This window comes from Pleurodeles waltl, chromosome 10, assembly GCF_031143425.1.
Source record: "Pleurodeles waltl isolate 20211129_DDA chromosome 10, aPleWal1.hap1.20221129, whole genome shotgun sequence".
Taxonomy (NCBI): Eukaryota; Metazoa; Chordata; class Amphibia; order Caudata; family Salamandridae; genus Pleurodeles; species Pleurodeles waltl.
This window is the reverse complement of record NC_090449.1, coordinates 106,994,802-107,010,076: the sequence shown is the minus strand read 5'-3', so window position 1 is coordinate 107,010,076 and position 15,275 is coordinate 106,994,802. Positions and strand designations below refer to the sequence as shown.

General features: G+C 44.6%; 1 protein-coding gene across 2 annotated transcripts in view; it reads left to right on the top strand.

Annotated features, from left to right (window-relative positions):
- Positions 1-15,275, top strand: part of PDPK1 (3-phosphoinositide dependent protein kinase 1) — a 297,914-nt gene that overhangs the window by 129,505 nt on the left and 153,134 nt on the right. The gene's annotated exons all lie outside the window — the stretch shown is intronic.

Below are 15,275 nucleotides of genomic sequence, written 5' to 3'. Positions count from 1 at the left end.
ATGTAGGATCTCCTTAGGCTGTTACAGACTCAACTATGGCATGGCATTGGAAGAGGGCACGACTGAAACGGTTTACTAAACACTGCAGCACCTTGTGTGGTATTTTAAAAGGACAGTGCCCAGTAAAAATCTATTATGGATCCCAGACATCAACAACACAATGCCAGTAAAAATGTGAACACTACATACTAACTCCATTACTTGGTGCCATGTTTTGGTAAAAAAGAATGTTCGGTGGCATGTGTAGCTGCAGATACACATGCTGTGCATAGTCCGCCGTCTGGTGTTGGGCTCGGAGTGTTACAAGTTGTTTTTCTTCCCACTTCGGTTCCATTGCGCATGGGCGTCGACTCCATCTTAGATTGTTTTCTTTCCGCCGTCGGGTTCGGACGTGTTCCTTTTCGCGCCTTGTTTCGGGTCGGAAAGTTAGTCAGAATCTCGGAAAAATTTGTCGGTATTGTTTCGTTCGGTATCGGGTTAGTTAGAACAAATCGACACCGAATCTTGAAGAGCTCCGGTAGCCCTTCGGGGTAATTTCGATCATCCGTCGGGGCCTGGTCGGCCCGACCGCGTGCAACATCGAGACTGATGGAACGGACCCCGTTCCGATTCTGTCCTAAATGCCATAATAAATATCCTTATACGGATCAACATTTGATCTGTAACTTGTGCCTGTCCCCCGAGCACAAGGAGGATACGTGCGAAGCCTGTCGCGCGTTTCGGTCGAGAAAAACGCTCAGAGACCGAAGAGCCAGGAGGTTGCAGATGGCGTCCACGCCGACAGGACAACAACGGTTCGAGGAGGAGGAAGAAGAAACTTTCTCCATCCACGAGTCGGATTCCGAAGAATTCGACGTCGAAGAACAACCAACCGTGAGTAAGACGTCGAAACAAAAATCACACGAAAAAACTGACAAAGCCCAGGGGACGCCACCGCCAACAGGCCATGGCTTAACCCGGAAAGTAGGTGACCGTCCATCGGCACCGAAAAAGGGCGAGCTGCTGTCGAAGTCATCCGACTCCGGTCGAGATACAGACACGCAGCAATCTCGGGACCGAGAGAGTGATGCAGAAAAAATTCTGCGCCGACACAGCGGCACCGAAGTTGGTCGGCACCGAGAGGGCACGACGCCGAAAAGAAAAAAGATCTTGTCGGAGCCGAAAAAATCCAGAGACACGGTTTCGGTGCCGAAACACCCGGCAACCGAACCGAAAACTGGTTCCTACTCAGAGGAACAGGGACTGTCCTCTCAACTAAAAAAAAAACACAGATTTGAGGAGGAATTACAAACAATTGAGCCAGATCACACGCAAAAGCGGATCTTTATTCAAAAGGATACAGGGAAGATTAGCACTCTTCCCACAATCAAAAGGAAAAGGAAACTTGACTTCCAGCAAGGAGACAAGCAGCCACAAGCACAGGTGGTAAAGAAGGTAACTCCACCACCCTCTCCACCACCATCAACTCATGCATCACCGGCACAAACTCCACCATTAACACACTCACCAGCTCATACCACAATGAGCCAGGATGATCCGGATGCATGGGACCTCTACGACGCTCCAGTATCGGACAATAGCCCGGAGTCGTACCCAACTAAACCGTCACCACCTGAGGACAGTACATCATATGCACAGGTGGTAGCTAGGGCAGACGAATTCCATAATGTCTCGCTACATTCGGAGCCTATTGAGGATGACTTCCTCTTTAACACCCTGTCCTCCACCCATAGCCATTATCAAAGGCTTCCAGGAATGCTAAGGCACTCGAAACAGATATTTCAGGAGCCAGTTAAAAGCAGAGCCATAACTCCAAGGGTGGAGAAAAAATACAAGGCTCCGCCCACAGACCCTGTTTTTATTACATCACAACTGACACCAGACTCAGTAGTTGTGGGGGCAGCTCGTAAGAGAGCCAACTCACATACATCAGGCGACGCACCACCTCCGGACAAGGAGAGCCACAAATTTGATGCAGCGGGAAAAAGGGTTGCAGCACAAGCGGCAAATCAGTGGCGCATCGCCAACTCGCAAGCACTCCTGGCGAGATACGACAGGGCTCATTGGGATGAGATGCAACATCTCATCGAACACCTCCCCAAAGAGTTCCAAAAACGAGCGCAACAGGTGGTGGAAGAGGGACAAAGTATCTCGAACAATCAGATACGGTCTTCCATGGATGCAGCGGATACAGCTGGAAGGACAATAAATACTGCAGTCACGATAAGGAGGCACGCATGGCTGCGCACATCTGGGTTCAAACCTGAAATACAACAGGCTGTGCTCAATATGCAGTTTAATGAACAGCAATTGTTTGGGCCGGAGGTCGACACTGCAATTGAAAAATTAAAAAAGGACACCGATACAGCCAAAGCCATGGGCGCACTTTACTCCCCGCAGGGCAGAGGCACATTTGGCACATTTCGTAAAACAACTTTTAGGGAAGGGTTTCGAGGTCAACCCACAGAAACCAGCACCTCACAAACAAGACCACCTACCTACCAGGGACAATATCAAAGGGGAGGTTTTCGGGGACAATACAGAGGGGGCCAATTCCCAAGAAACCGGGGAAAATTTCAAGGTCCCAAAACCCCTCAAAATAAACAGTGACTCACAAGTCACACAACCCCTTCACACAACACCAGTGGGGGGAAGACTAAGCCAGTTCTACAAATCTTGGGAGGAAATAACAACAGACACTTGGGTCTTAGCAATTATCCAACATGGTTATTGCGTAGAATTTCTCCAACTCCCTCCAAACGTCCCACCGAAAACACACAATATGTCAAAACAGCATATAGACCTTCTAGGACTAGAAGTTCAAGCATTACTGCAAAAGGACGCAATAGAACTAGTACCACGTCAACAAAAGAACACAGGAGTTTACTCACTGTACTTTCTAATACCAAAAAAAGACAAAACTCTAAGACCAATACTAGATCTCAGAACACTAAACACCTACATCAAATCAGACCACTTTCACATGGTCACATTACAAGACGTAATCCCACTGCTCAAACAGCAAGACTACATGACAACATTAGATCTAAAAGATGCGTATTTCCATATACCGATACATCCTTCGCACAGGAAATACCTAAGGTTCGTATTCAAGGGAATACATTACCAATTCAAAGTGTTGCCATTTGGAATAACAACTGCGCCAAGAGTCTTTACAAAATGCCTAGCAGTAGTAGCTGCACATATCAGAAGGCAGCAAATACACGTGTTCCCTTACTTAGACGATTGGTTAATCAAGACCAACACGCTAACAAAGTGTTCACATCACACAAATTATGTTATACAAATCCTTCACAAGCTGGGTTTCTCCATCAACTATGCAAAGTCACACCTTTTGCCGTGTCAAACACAGCAATACTTAGGAGCGACAATCAACACAACAAAAGGGATAGCCACTCCAAGTCCACAAAGGGTTCAAACATTTCACAAGTTAATACAGGCCATGTATCCAACACAAAAGATACAAGCAAAAATAGTATTAAAACTCCTAGGCATGATGTCTTCATGCATAGCTATTGTCCCATACGCAAGGTTGCACATGCGGCCCTTACAACAGTGCCTAGCATCACAATGGTCACAGGCACAGGGTCAACTTCTAGATCTGGTGTTGATAGACCGCTAAACATACCTCTCGCTTCTATGGTGGAACAGTACAAATTTAAACAAAGGGCGGCCTTTCCAAGACCCAGTGCCAACATACGTTATAACAACGGATGCTTCCATGACAGGGTGTGGGGAGCACACCTCAATCAACACAGCATCCAAGAACAATGGGACATACATCAAAGAAAGTTTCACATAAATCACTTAGAACTGTTAGCAGTATTTCTAGCGTTGAAAGCATTCCAACCCATGATAACCCACAAATACATTCTTGTCAACACAGACAACATGACAACAATGTATTATTTAAACAAACAGGGGGGGACACACTCGACACAGTTGTGTCTCCTAACACAAAAAATATGGCATTGGACAATTCACAACCATATTCGCCTAATAGCACAATTTATTCCAGGGATCCAGAACCAACTAGCAAACAATCTCTCTCAGGATCACCAACAAATCCACGAATGGGAAATTCACCCCCAAATACTGAACACTTACTTTCAAATTTGGGGAACACCTCAAATAGATCTATTTGCAACAAAAGAAAACGCAAAATGCCAAAACTTCGCATCCAGGTACCCACACAGGTACTCCCAAGGCAATGCTCTATGGATGAATTGGTCAGGGATATTTGCGTACGCTTTTCCCCCTCTCCCTCTCCTTCCATATCTAGTAAACAGATTGAGTCAAAACAAACTCAAACTCATACTAATAGCACCAACATGGGCAAGACAACCTTGGTATACGACACTACTAGACCTGTCAGTAGTACCTCATGTCAAGCTACCCAACACACCAGATCTGTTAACACAACACAAACAACAGATCAGGCATCCAAACCCAGCATCGCTGAATCTAGCAATTTGGCTCCTGAAATCCTAGAATTTGGACACTTAGACCTCACACAAGAATGTATGGAGGTCATAAAACAAGCTAGAAAACCTTCCACTAGACACTGCTATGCAAGTAAATGGAAAAGATATGTGTATTACTGCCATAATAATCAAATTCATCCATTGCATGCGTCTCCAAAAGATGTAGTAGGATATTTACTACATTTGCAAAAATCCAATCTAGCTTTCTCTTCCATAAAGATACATCTCGCCGCAATATCTGCTTACCTGCAGATTACTCATTCAACTTCCCTGTTTAGAATACCTGTCATTAAAGCGTTTATGGAAGGCCTAAAGAGAATTATACCACCAAGGACACCACCTGTTCCTTCATGGAACCTCAACATTGTCTTAACAAGGCTCATGGGTCCACCCTTCGAACCCATGCATTCTTGTGAAATGCAATACTTAACGTGGAAAGTTGCATTTCTCATTGCCATCACATCTCTAAGAAGAGTAAGTGAAATACAGGCGTTTACCATACAAGAACCATTTATTCAAATACACAAGAATAAAGTAGTTCTAAGAACAAATCCAAAATTCTTACCAAAGGTTATCTCACCGTTCCACTTAAATCAAACAGTAGAATTACCAGTGTTCTTCCCACAGACAGATTCAATAGCTGAAAGAGCACTACATACATTAGACATCAAAAGAGCACTAATGTACTACATTGACAGAACAAAAGTAATTAGAAAGACAAAACAACTATTTATTGCCTTTCAAAAACCTCATACAGGAAATCCAATTTCAAAACAAGGTATTGCCAAATGGATAGTTAGGTGCATCCAAACCTGCTATCTTAAAGCAAAGAGAGAGCTGCCTATTACACCAAAGGCACACTCAACCAGAAAGAAAGGCGCTACTATGGCCTTTCTAGGAAATATTCCAATGAACGAAATATGTAAGGCAGCAACATGGTCTACGCCTCATACATTTACTAAACACTACTGTGTAGATGTGTTATCTGCACAACAAGCCACAGTAGGGCAAGCCGTACTAAGAACTTTATTTCAAACTACTTCCACTCCTACAGGCTGAACCACCGCTTTTGGGGAGATAACTGCTTACTAGTCTATGCACAGCATGTGTATCTGCAGCTACACATGCCACCGAACAGAAAATGTCACTTACCCAGTGTACATCTGTTCGTGGCATTAGTCGCTGCAGATTCACATGCGCCCACCCGCCTCCCCGGGAGCCTGTAGCCGTTTGGAAGTATATCTTCAACATTTGTAAATATATTACTTTAACCTTCATTTGGTACATACGTATTCATTTAATTGCATGGGCACTATTACTAGCATACACAACTCCTACCTCACCCTCTGCGGGGAAAACAATCTAAGATGGAGTCGACGCCCATGCGCAATGGAACCGAAGTGGGAGGAGTCCCTCGGTCTCGTGACTCGAAAAGACTTCTTCGAAGAAAAACAACTTGTAACACTCCGAGCCCAACACCAGACGGCGGACTATGCACAGCATGTGAATCTGCAGCGACTAATGCCTCGAACAGATGTACACTGGGTAAGTGACATTTTCCATATAAACCATGCCTTGGCACTCGTAGACTGCTCTTCAACAAAGAAGCTGGGTTTTTCGTTTCTTCCTCCTTACCTGATCTGCCTGTAAAGTTACTAAACCTGGAACAAAGGTCTACCTGATCAGCCCATCCGGTGCTCCATTCTATGTGCTTATTAGTCTTCTTCATTGAAGGTACAACCTCTGATTTCAGATTACAGTACTGGGCTGAAAGGAAAAAAAAAATAGACCTGTATGTTGTATTCAAGAAGCTAATCAAATTACGCAAAATACACCTGAGGAAAATCATTAGAATGAATTATCAAACAGAGGAGACTCATTAAAGAAGGTTATCTAAAAGGTAAATTTTGAAGTAAAATAATTGAAAGAAATGGTAAATAGTGCTAAAGGAAGATTAAACAGATACTTGAAGTGTTCTGAACCATTTGCAAACAGGTAGCAACACTTTGGAGCTGTGCAACTCTTACCAGTAGGAAATATCAATCTCTCAAAGCTGCCACGAATAAGGCTTTGCTAGAAAATAAATTCATGGAAATTCAAGGATCATATGAACCAGAGTGATTCATTCTCTCTTTCCTCTGTGTATCCTGAAACATCTGAAACGGAAGGTCTAGATCTGAGCAGAACTGACTCTTCTTATTTTGCTAATTCCTATGTCTTGATTTATTTCCTGTGGTGGTTACTATCCTAGAAGCAGATACCAGTGGCAGAGTGATTGGATGGTCAAGCATCATTGTGCCCAAATGCCAGCTAAGTCTTGGAATCCGCCCTCTTATTTGTTCAGCTCTAGCTCAGCACTCTGATTGCTGGGGCACTATGTCTCCTATTGAATTTAGATTGATAATGGGACTGTATCTTCACCACAGAGCCTCTTCACATACACCCCACTGCTGAGACCAGATCAGTTTATAGGAAGAGTGGTGAAGATTTTGCAGTGAAATCTATTCTAGAGTTGCATGCTAAGCATCATACGGTCATTTAGTGATTGGGCTCAGAATACCATCTTGTCTACTAAAATAAAGAAAACATTTTGATGTCACCCATAAGGAATGATGTAGGTGAGATCTAAATTACAACATAATTAAATGTGCAGTGTTCTTTACTGTTGACATTTTCCAAATTTTGATTTTTAGGTCTAGCATTAGACTAAATGTTTTTATTTTACTAAACTTAAATGTATAATATTGTTACTTATTAGGGGTTTTTAACCGGCCTTCTTTATCCATTGGTTTGGTATTGTCATTTACATTTTTATTCAGTGCACAAGCAACATAGGTCAGTGGGTTAGTGCATTTCTGCCTTGGGTTACCTTCACTGTGAGTGATGGCATTCGGGCCTTTCAGATGAAGCACATCCACACACATCATAGTTTCCTTCAGTTCCAGGGACTACTATTGCAATGCATGCTTTTTGAGACAACAATATTTTTTTGCTTTTGGGTATTTTCTTTTTAGATTGACTGTGGCCCGGCAGCTTCATCAAAAATACAGTTTAGCAAAGCCCAAACTCGAAAAAGCATTTACCAAACCAAAAAGCTAGCAGCCATTGCCAGGCTTACTGGCTTTGGCCATGCCTGTGTGTTTTTACCTGCAGCTGAAATGTCGTCAGCACATAAAGTCAAGATTTAGGTTGTCTCTTTTAGGTTTTTACATGAGTAGTGGTTTCGACCACAAACTTTGATCGCACAATGGATTATAAGAGAACTTCTCAAAAATGTTTCTAGTTTATTAATGTGTTCTCTTTTCAATGCCTAAAATAGGTAAAACGTTAAAGGTTCACCTGAAGTGTCTTTTCCATACATAAATACTTTGTGTAATTTGGGTCTCTGTGAGCCTGCAAACCATCTTTGTGTCAGGCTTTTGAGCACTTCATTCCAAAGACTTGGAAAATGTGGAGGAAAATGCTCAACAATTTAATTGATGGCTTCTGTATCGAAGGTAAGTTGTAATTACTTTTCATATCGGCTTTCACAGCCAGGCTAGCTTGAATCCAGTGGCACAGTGACAGGGTATCCTCCTGAAACCAGTCCTAGGATGCTTGTTTCCGGTCCAGGGAGGACCTGGCTTGGCAGTTCGGGCTGGACTGTTCCCATGAGGAACAGGGTCAAGACTGATTTGCATATGGCTGGGTCCAAATTGGGGTGGCATGGTGAGCAAAAAAACGATGGATTAAACCCAGATCTGTGACTGGGGGTGAGTGTTTGCATTGTTCAGCACTCAATCCATCATCCTTTTGTCCTCCTTTTGTGTTGTATAGGTTACCATACCCCATTTGACAGAAGGATTGTCCTTAATCTCATGGCGCAGTGGGTACTTTTATGGCACGTATTGATGATGGGGTTTGTGGTTTTATTTCTTGTCCTCAGCTCTTTTCCTCTTCCTGGCCACTGTCTCTTGAGCAACCAATGGAGGTTTAGACATTCTACTTGTAGCACATCTTGTTTGTACTCCAAAAAGATAAAAACTTCAGTCTTTATTCCAGCTTCTTTGCAGTGCTCATAACTGAAGTCTGTGATATTGCTCAAGACTGAGGTTTAAGGTGCCGCTAAGTTTTTAATCTGCTCAGCCTTTATATCCTCAATGAGCATCGAAGTTGATGGTGCCAGGATTGAATATATCGGCAATATTAGCAGCAGTCAGTATGAAGGAGCTGTGCCATGACATCTGTGTGGGCCCTGAAAACAACATTCCTGGGGTTCATCATGGGAAGTACTCTAAGCTCTCCGCTTCTGAGTGAGTTTGGTCCCCAGACCTTTAGCAAGGTGATGGTAGAAGAATCTGGCCAACTGCATCAACAGGAGAGGAAACTTATCTGTAAATCCCCTACTCAGGATGATTGTGGACTTGTTTCTAAAGTTGCTCTACGTGAGAACTATCTGTATGTACTTTAACTTGATCATGGATGTGCAACATTGTAAGATTTGTCTAATATTTTTCTCAAGAATAGTGGACCAGAGCCATGAGAGTAGATTATATTTTGTGACTGGCAAGAATCTGCACATGGATCTAAAAAACCCCAAACCTCTGGTTGAAAGCCCAAGCTTAAATAGTCACAGGCGTGTTGCCCCCCAATGTCCGGTCCCAAGTTTCGCGTGTGAATAGATACTGCTGAAAATATATACTCAGTTTATCTAGTATTCCACTTGCTTTAATCTTTCTCTCCTTCAGCAGCAGATCACCACACTAATATCCCACTTTTGACTTGCAGTCCTGACATTTTGGCAAGAAATCGTCCCCTCTTGAGGTTGACACCTCTTGGACATCACTGAAAGCACTGAATGTCAAGCCCAATGCACTGGGAACAGCACTGTAACCAATGTACCTCTTTTCCTGTTCTCCACAACTTAGACATTCAGGACACCAACATATAAAGCATTTACTCTGATTACTTTAACTTGAGCATATTCCATGCTGGCACCACCAAGACCTCTGTCCTGTTCAATATGGACATTGGAGAATGATGTGATGACACTAATCATGTAGAAAGATGCATCAAAGATGGAGGCAAGAAATGAAGGATCAATTCCAGGTAAAAGAATGACAATGGTTGGATAAGGCATGAGGAAAAGACAGAAGCAAAGAGGAGAAATGAGTGAAGAAGAAAAAAGGATAATAGGGAGAGTTGCCAGCTGCATAAATACTTCATACCTACAAGCCTGTGCAGTTCATATACCCTGCGGAGCCCTGTTCTTTGAACATTTGCAATCAATAGTATGGTTCTTAAAAAGCATTAGAGGAAGCCTTAAAAAAAATAGTAGCCATAGCTCATTAGGATGACATCTTTCCTCAACAAACAGCGGCCATTGTTATGAGGATATTCACTATGATCATGAGTATCGTCAAATTGAAGAGGAGCACTGGGTCCAAGATGTTGGACACTACCTAATGCAGTTATCCCAAGGGCGTGGTAATTGATTTCAACACTAAAGGAGGCTTCAATTAGCACACTTGTTAGGGTCTCTCCCTATGAGGTTACAGTTTCAGGGGTCTCTCCCTAATAGGTTACAGCATCCAAGTTTAACTTGACTGTGCTGAGGAATATACAGAATCAGTACTTCGGTTCACCCCAGAAGGATAACTAGACAAGACAGACAAAAAAAGCACTAATTGTGGTACCCACGTGGAAGAAAATCGCCTACATATTGCAAATATCCGGTCTTGTTCCCAGCTATATCCTTAAGGCTCCTGTTAGAACGTGTGCCAAACCATATTTTTTTCTTGCAGCACCAACTGTATCTTTAAATACTACTTTTAATTCCTCAGTTACCCCAGAAACAGAATGCTGAAAGCTGAAGGGCATTTGACAGTATATTCCTTAAACACATCTTTGTAAAGGTAGAGCTGCTAGTTCTGCTATTCTAATTAGACACAACGGAGAACATTGAGAAAAGGTGTTATGAAAGCGACGTAATGCCAGTGCAGGCATGGCTTACCTTGAATACTCTTTCTTTGGGCCTATGTGCCAGCCTGTTTCTTAGATATGCTATCAAAAGGGGTTTTAAAAGAGATTTGAGTAAAGCCCTACATGTCAAAATATCTGACACATGCAGACTAAAGACCATGAGTCCGATGTCACACACAAAATAATTATCCTTGTGAAAAGTGTAGAGAAAATATCTTAGGGGACTCGTATTTAAATCTCCTCTTTTGCTAGAAAGGCATTATCCGTAATTGGGTACTGGAAAGCAAGGAAAGTTACATGTCCTTCATCCTTTGAGATTCCCACTCTTGTGGAGAGCAGCAGAAATGATCTTGACATATTTTTCACCATTATCACTGCTTTTCAGGTGCCTGGAAGAATTGCAGGTTTTGTTTGAATATAACCCAAGAAATCATAAACATATGAATAGGTCCTTGTTTAACTCTTAAAATGATCCATTGGCCCATATGAAAGCCAAAAGACCGGTACATAACTTTTGGCTGGTTCAGAAAAAGTTTTAATATGTGATTTCAGTAATGGACCTTGGGGTCTTCAACATCATCAAAACACACGCCCTGAATGGTAATACCGCAAAACATCTTTTTAAACCTCCAGAAGAACTTGAAGAATACAGAGTCTCATGTTTCGATCTACAAAAAACATTAAATGTCTTTGAAGTTCATTGTAAATGTACAAAAATGACAGTCTGATAGAGACTTCTGGCTGCAAATTCCTTACCTTTGAATTCCCCCAGGCGTCAGACTGGATCAGGAAGATTTTTAATGAGTACCCCCTGTGCACTGATTGGCGTATTGGTCGGCTCCTCGGGGTGGCTTCCACTCTGGAAGTGACAGCCACTTCACCTATATAGGTCCCACCCGAGTGCACTGATGTCATTTCTTTTCTTTCCACACCAGCCAGTGCAGATCTGGAGAGAGTTACCCCTCGGCCACTTTTTGACAGAACTTTTTTGACGTTTTGTCCAATTTTTTTTCTTTTTTTTTTAAAGTTTTCTTTTTTCTTTGGTGTGTTAGGTAAAGATGTCATTGGTAAAAAAAAAAAAAAAAAAAGATTTTAAACGCTGTGGTGCCTGTCAGCACACCTTGTCGGTGACAGACCCACTCCCTTAAGTCTGTGGTGTCTAGGGCGTGATCACTACTCCAAGTCGTTCTCTGATTGCTGGGCCATGGCTCCAAAGAGTTTGAGGGAGCAGTTGCTAAAGCTGCTTGCGGCCCGGCAGGTGACTCCTCACAGGTCTCGATTCCTTTTGAGAGGAAGGTTCCAGGGATGTTCCAGGTGTCCCAGGTCCTCTTTGTCCCACTCGGTCATTGAGGTAAAAGGCACAAGATACACCAGAACTTGAAGCACGCTTTGACTTCCTGTTGTCAGCTGACGTGATAAAGCAAAATCGGCGTTTGAGGCATGGTTCTGTGGAGCCTACTCCAGTGGCGACTCGTGCCTCCCACCTTTCCGGAAGCCAGAGCGACCCCCACACCAGTTACAATTTTATGAGATCATGCGCCTCATTTGTGAGCAGACTCTCCCCTCTGGATCAGGGTCTGAGTGGGGCCCCATTGGGTTCTGCGCTGGTGGCTCTGATCCTGGCTCAGATGGGCCCCAGGGATCCGATCATGGATCTTGCCCAGCACCGGTTGTGCCACTGTGACCACCTTCGGCATTGGCCCCATTGCCAATGCTGCTGGTGTTGCCAGCCCCATTGTGATCTGACACAGACGCATCGACCAATGATGATTCTGGCGCCAACAGGAGCCTTGTGTCCTAGGTCAGTGTGTCAGCCTTATTCTGAATGGCTAGGCCTCGTGGAAGAATGGAAGTGGTCACTGGACCCTTTAGAATACCTATCAGGAGAGCAGGATACAAACTGGTGTGAGGACCTGGGTGATGACAGCGGACTGGACATGTCTCCAGATACTAGCATGCTTTCTCCCCCTACTGTGGCTATGGAGGAGGGAGCTACCTATGCTATGGTGACGAAGAGAGCGGTTGAAGCCTTAGACCTCGAGTTGCCCTCCATGGTAGTCAAAATGATATCTTCACGGAGGTGCTGCAACCGGGACCTTCTTCCTCTGAACCCCTGTTCCCTTTCACGAAATCTCACCGACGTCCTACTGGGAATCTTGTCCAAGCCTGGCACAGGGGTCTTGTGAATAAGACAATTGCCTGCCGCCACCGCCCCGGGGACCCAAGCTTCCTCACCAGGAACTCTACCCCACAGAGCTTGGTGGTCCAGGCTTCCACTTCCCATAGCACGTTCCCTGACGCACACCCGGACAGGGAATCCAAGAGGCTGGATAGCATCAGTAAGAAAGTATTTCTTCCATAAGCCTTTGCTTTGCAGTCCATAAACAACGCATGCTTATTGGGCCGCTATTCCCGCGCACTGTGGGACATGGTTGTGCAAGTGCTGCCACAGGTCATGGAAGAGGCCTGGGCTGTTCTTTCTCAAGCAGTCAAAGACTGGAGAGACACAATGAATTTCACTATTTCGATGTGGTTTGGACATGACCCACTCACTGGGTAGAGCGATATGATGACGACGGTGGCCCTCAGACGGCCATACCTGGCTAAGAATGTCTGGCTTTTCATGGGATGTCCAGGCTTCCCTCATGGACATGCCCTTTGATGGCAGTTGTCTCTTTGAGAGAAGGCTGACTCGGCGCTTGATCGCTTTAAGGACTTGTGGGCTACAGCCAAGTCCTTGGGCCTCTCAGATGCCCCGCGTAATTCCCAGTCTGCTTTTTGCAGCCAAAGAAGGGCTTTCAACTTCACCAACCCTATCCCGACCACTTGCCCACGCAAGCTTCCCAGCCTCTGCTTGGACAAGGACAGGGTTCTTCTCGATCCCATGGGTGTAGTAGCAAGCGGTCTGCTCCAATCACCACCCCCAGGCAATTGCAGCCTTCAAACCTTTCTAATTCTACCTTTTTTAGATCATTGGCCTCCAGTTGGATCAGCCATCACTTCTACCGCTGGCAGTCCTTAACATCGGACAGTTGGGTTCTACGGATTGTTCTTTTTTTTTTTGTAATCTTCATTTTATTGACATTTTATAATACAGTACAAGCATACTTAATCAAGAAACATCTTAGACTATTCCATACAGCTCCATTTCCTTTGTCTTTTGTCCTCCTCTAGAGTAGTGTTACATTGTGCACCGAAAATACTCTATCTTGCGGGACATTTATCATCATGCAAGGTCGTAAGTATAGCCAGCTCGTACCATACATGAAACAGAATACAAATTGACATTAAACAAGTCAACATACAACAAGCCATCCGTATCTAGTCAAATTAAGAGTAGCTAAGAGAAGTCGGTGGTTGCGTGTCCCCCATCTCGACTATGTGGAGTCCTACCTAGTCTCCCCCCGCCCCCTCTCAGATTCCAGTTCCTATATATGGAATAGGTGTGCAAGGCCCTTAGTTTGGGGCTACAAGTCGTGAGGGGAAGTCCCCTGGAAAGGAACCTGACCAGGGGGTCCCATATGCAATCAAAACTGCTGCGTGTACCCTCCCCTTTATCAACCAGACGCTCCATGGCAAGGCTTTTCCATAATCGCGTGAGCCACAGAGTTATAGGCGGTGGGTCCGCTTTTTTCCAGAAAGAAGCTAGAGTTGTCTTCACCGCCCTCAAAGCCAGCCACATGATAGCCCGGTCCCCATATGTTTGATGCTGTAATCCTTGGGTTCGAAGGCCCAGGAGAGCATGTTCCATCGTGGTCGGGATGGGATATCCCAGCATCTCTTTCAAATGAGAGAGAATTTCATTCCAATAGGGGCGGATCGATGGGCAGTCCCACCATATGTGTTTAAAGTCTCCCACCATGCCACAGCCCCTCCAGCATCTATCTGATACCTGGGGATAAAGCTTCTTAAGTTTCTCAGGATACAGGTACCAATTATAGAGTAATTTATAGTGGGCCTCTCTAGCTGCCATGGTGCGGTTGTGCTTGTGTATATCGTGGTAAAGATAGCGCCATTGTCCTCCTCCACCGAGACACCCAAGGTTTTCACCCAAAAAGGGATGTGTCGAGGGGTTGGTGCTTTTTGTACTGTAGCTAATATGGAGTATAGCGTTGAGATACTGCCTTTTGTCGCTCCTCCCCTTCGCACAAATCTCTCTACTGGTAGAAGATCCCTGGTAGCTGCTTCCTTTATATGTGGCTGTGTGACCCAATGCACTAGCTGTGTATAATGGTAGTGTTCGGATTGTGGGAGTTGGAAATCCCTACAGCAATTATTGAAGGTCCTAAGTTGGTTTCCATGGTATAGGTCTGCAATGCATAAGCAGCCCACTTCTCTCCATCGATCAAATGGTCCCGGTAGTTCCCCTGGTGGGAATGCTTTGTTAAGGTGGACAGGGGTGTGTGGTGAGGGAAAGGACGTAAGCCCATGGAGTTTAGTAACTTTGTCCCACACTCTGAGGGTGGTGGCGGTGGGTGTGCTAAGGTATGCGTTTGGTGGTCGTGCCCCCTTGGGTTTCCATGGAATATCCCACAAGGTCTTGCCTGTCACCGCTCTGTCCATGTGCAGCCAAATCTTATCTGACTCTCGGAGGGACCACTCAGCTAGTACGCGCAGTTGTGCTGCTCTATAATATAGCAGGAGATCTGGGAGCGCCAACCCTCCCCTCCCCTCTACCTGGGGTGTGTCAGTATCTTGTATGAGACCCTAGCTCTAGTACCCTGCCAAATAAATTTAGTGAAAAGCGTTCGAGTCTCTGCAAAGAAATCTGGCGGGATCTCAACGGGGAGGCTCTGAAAGAGGTATAGT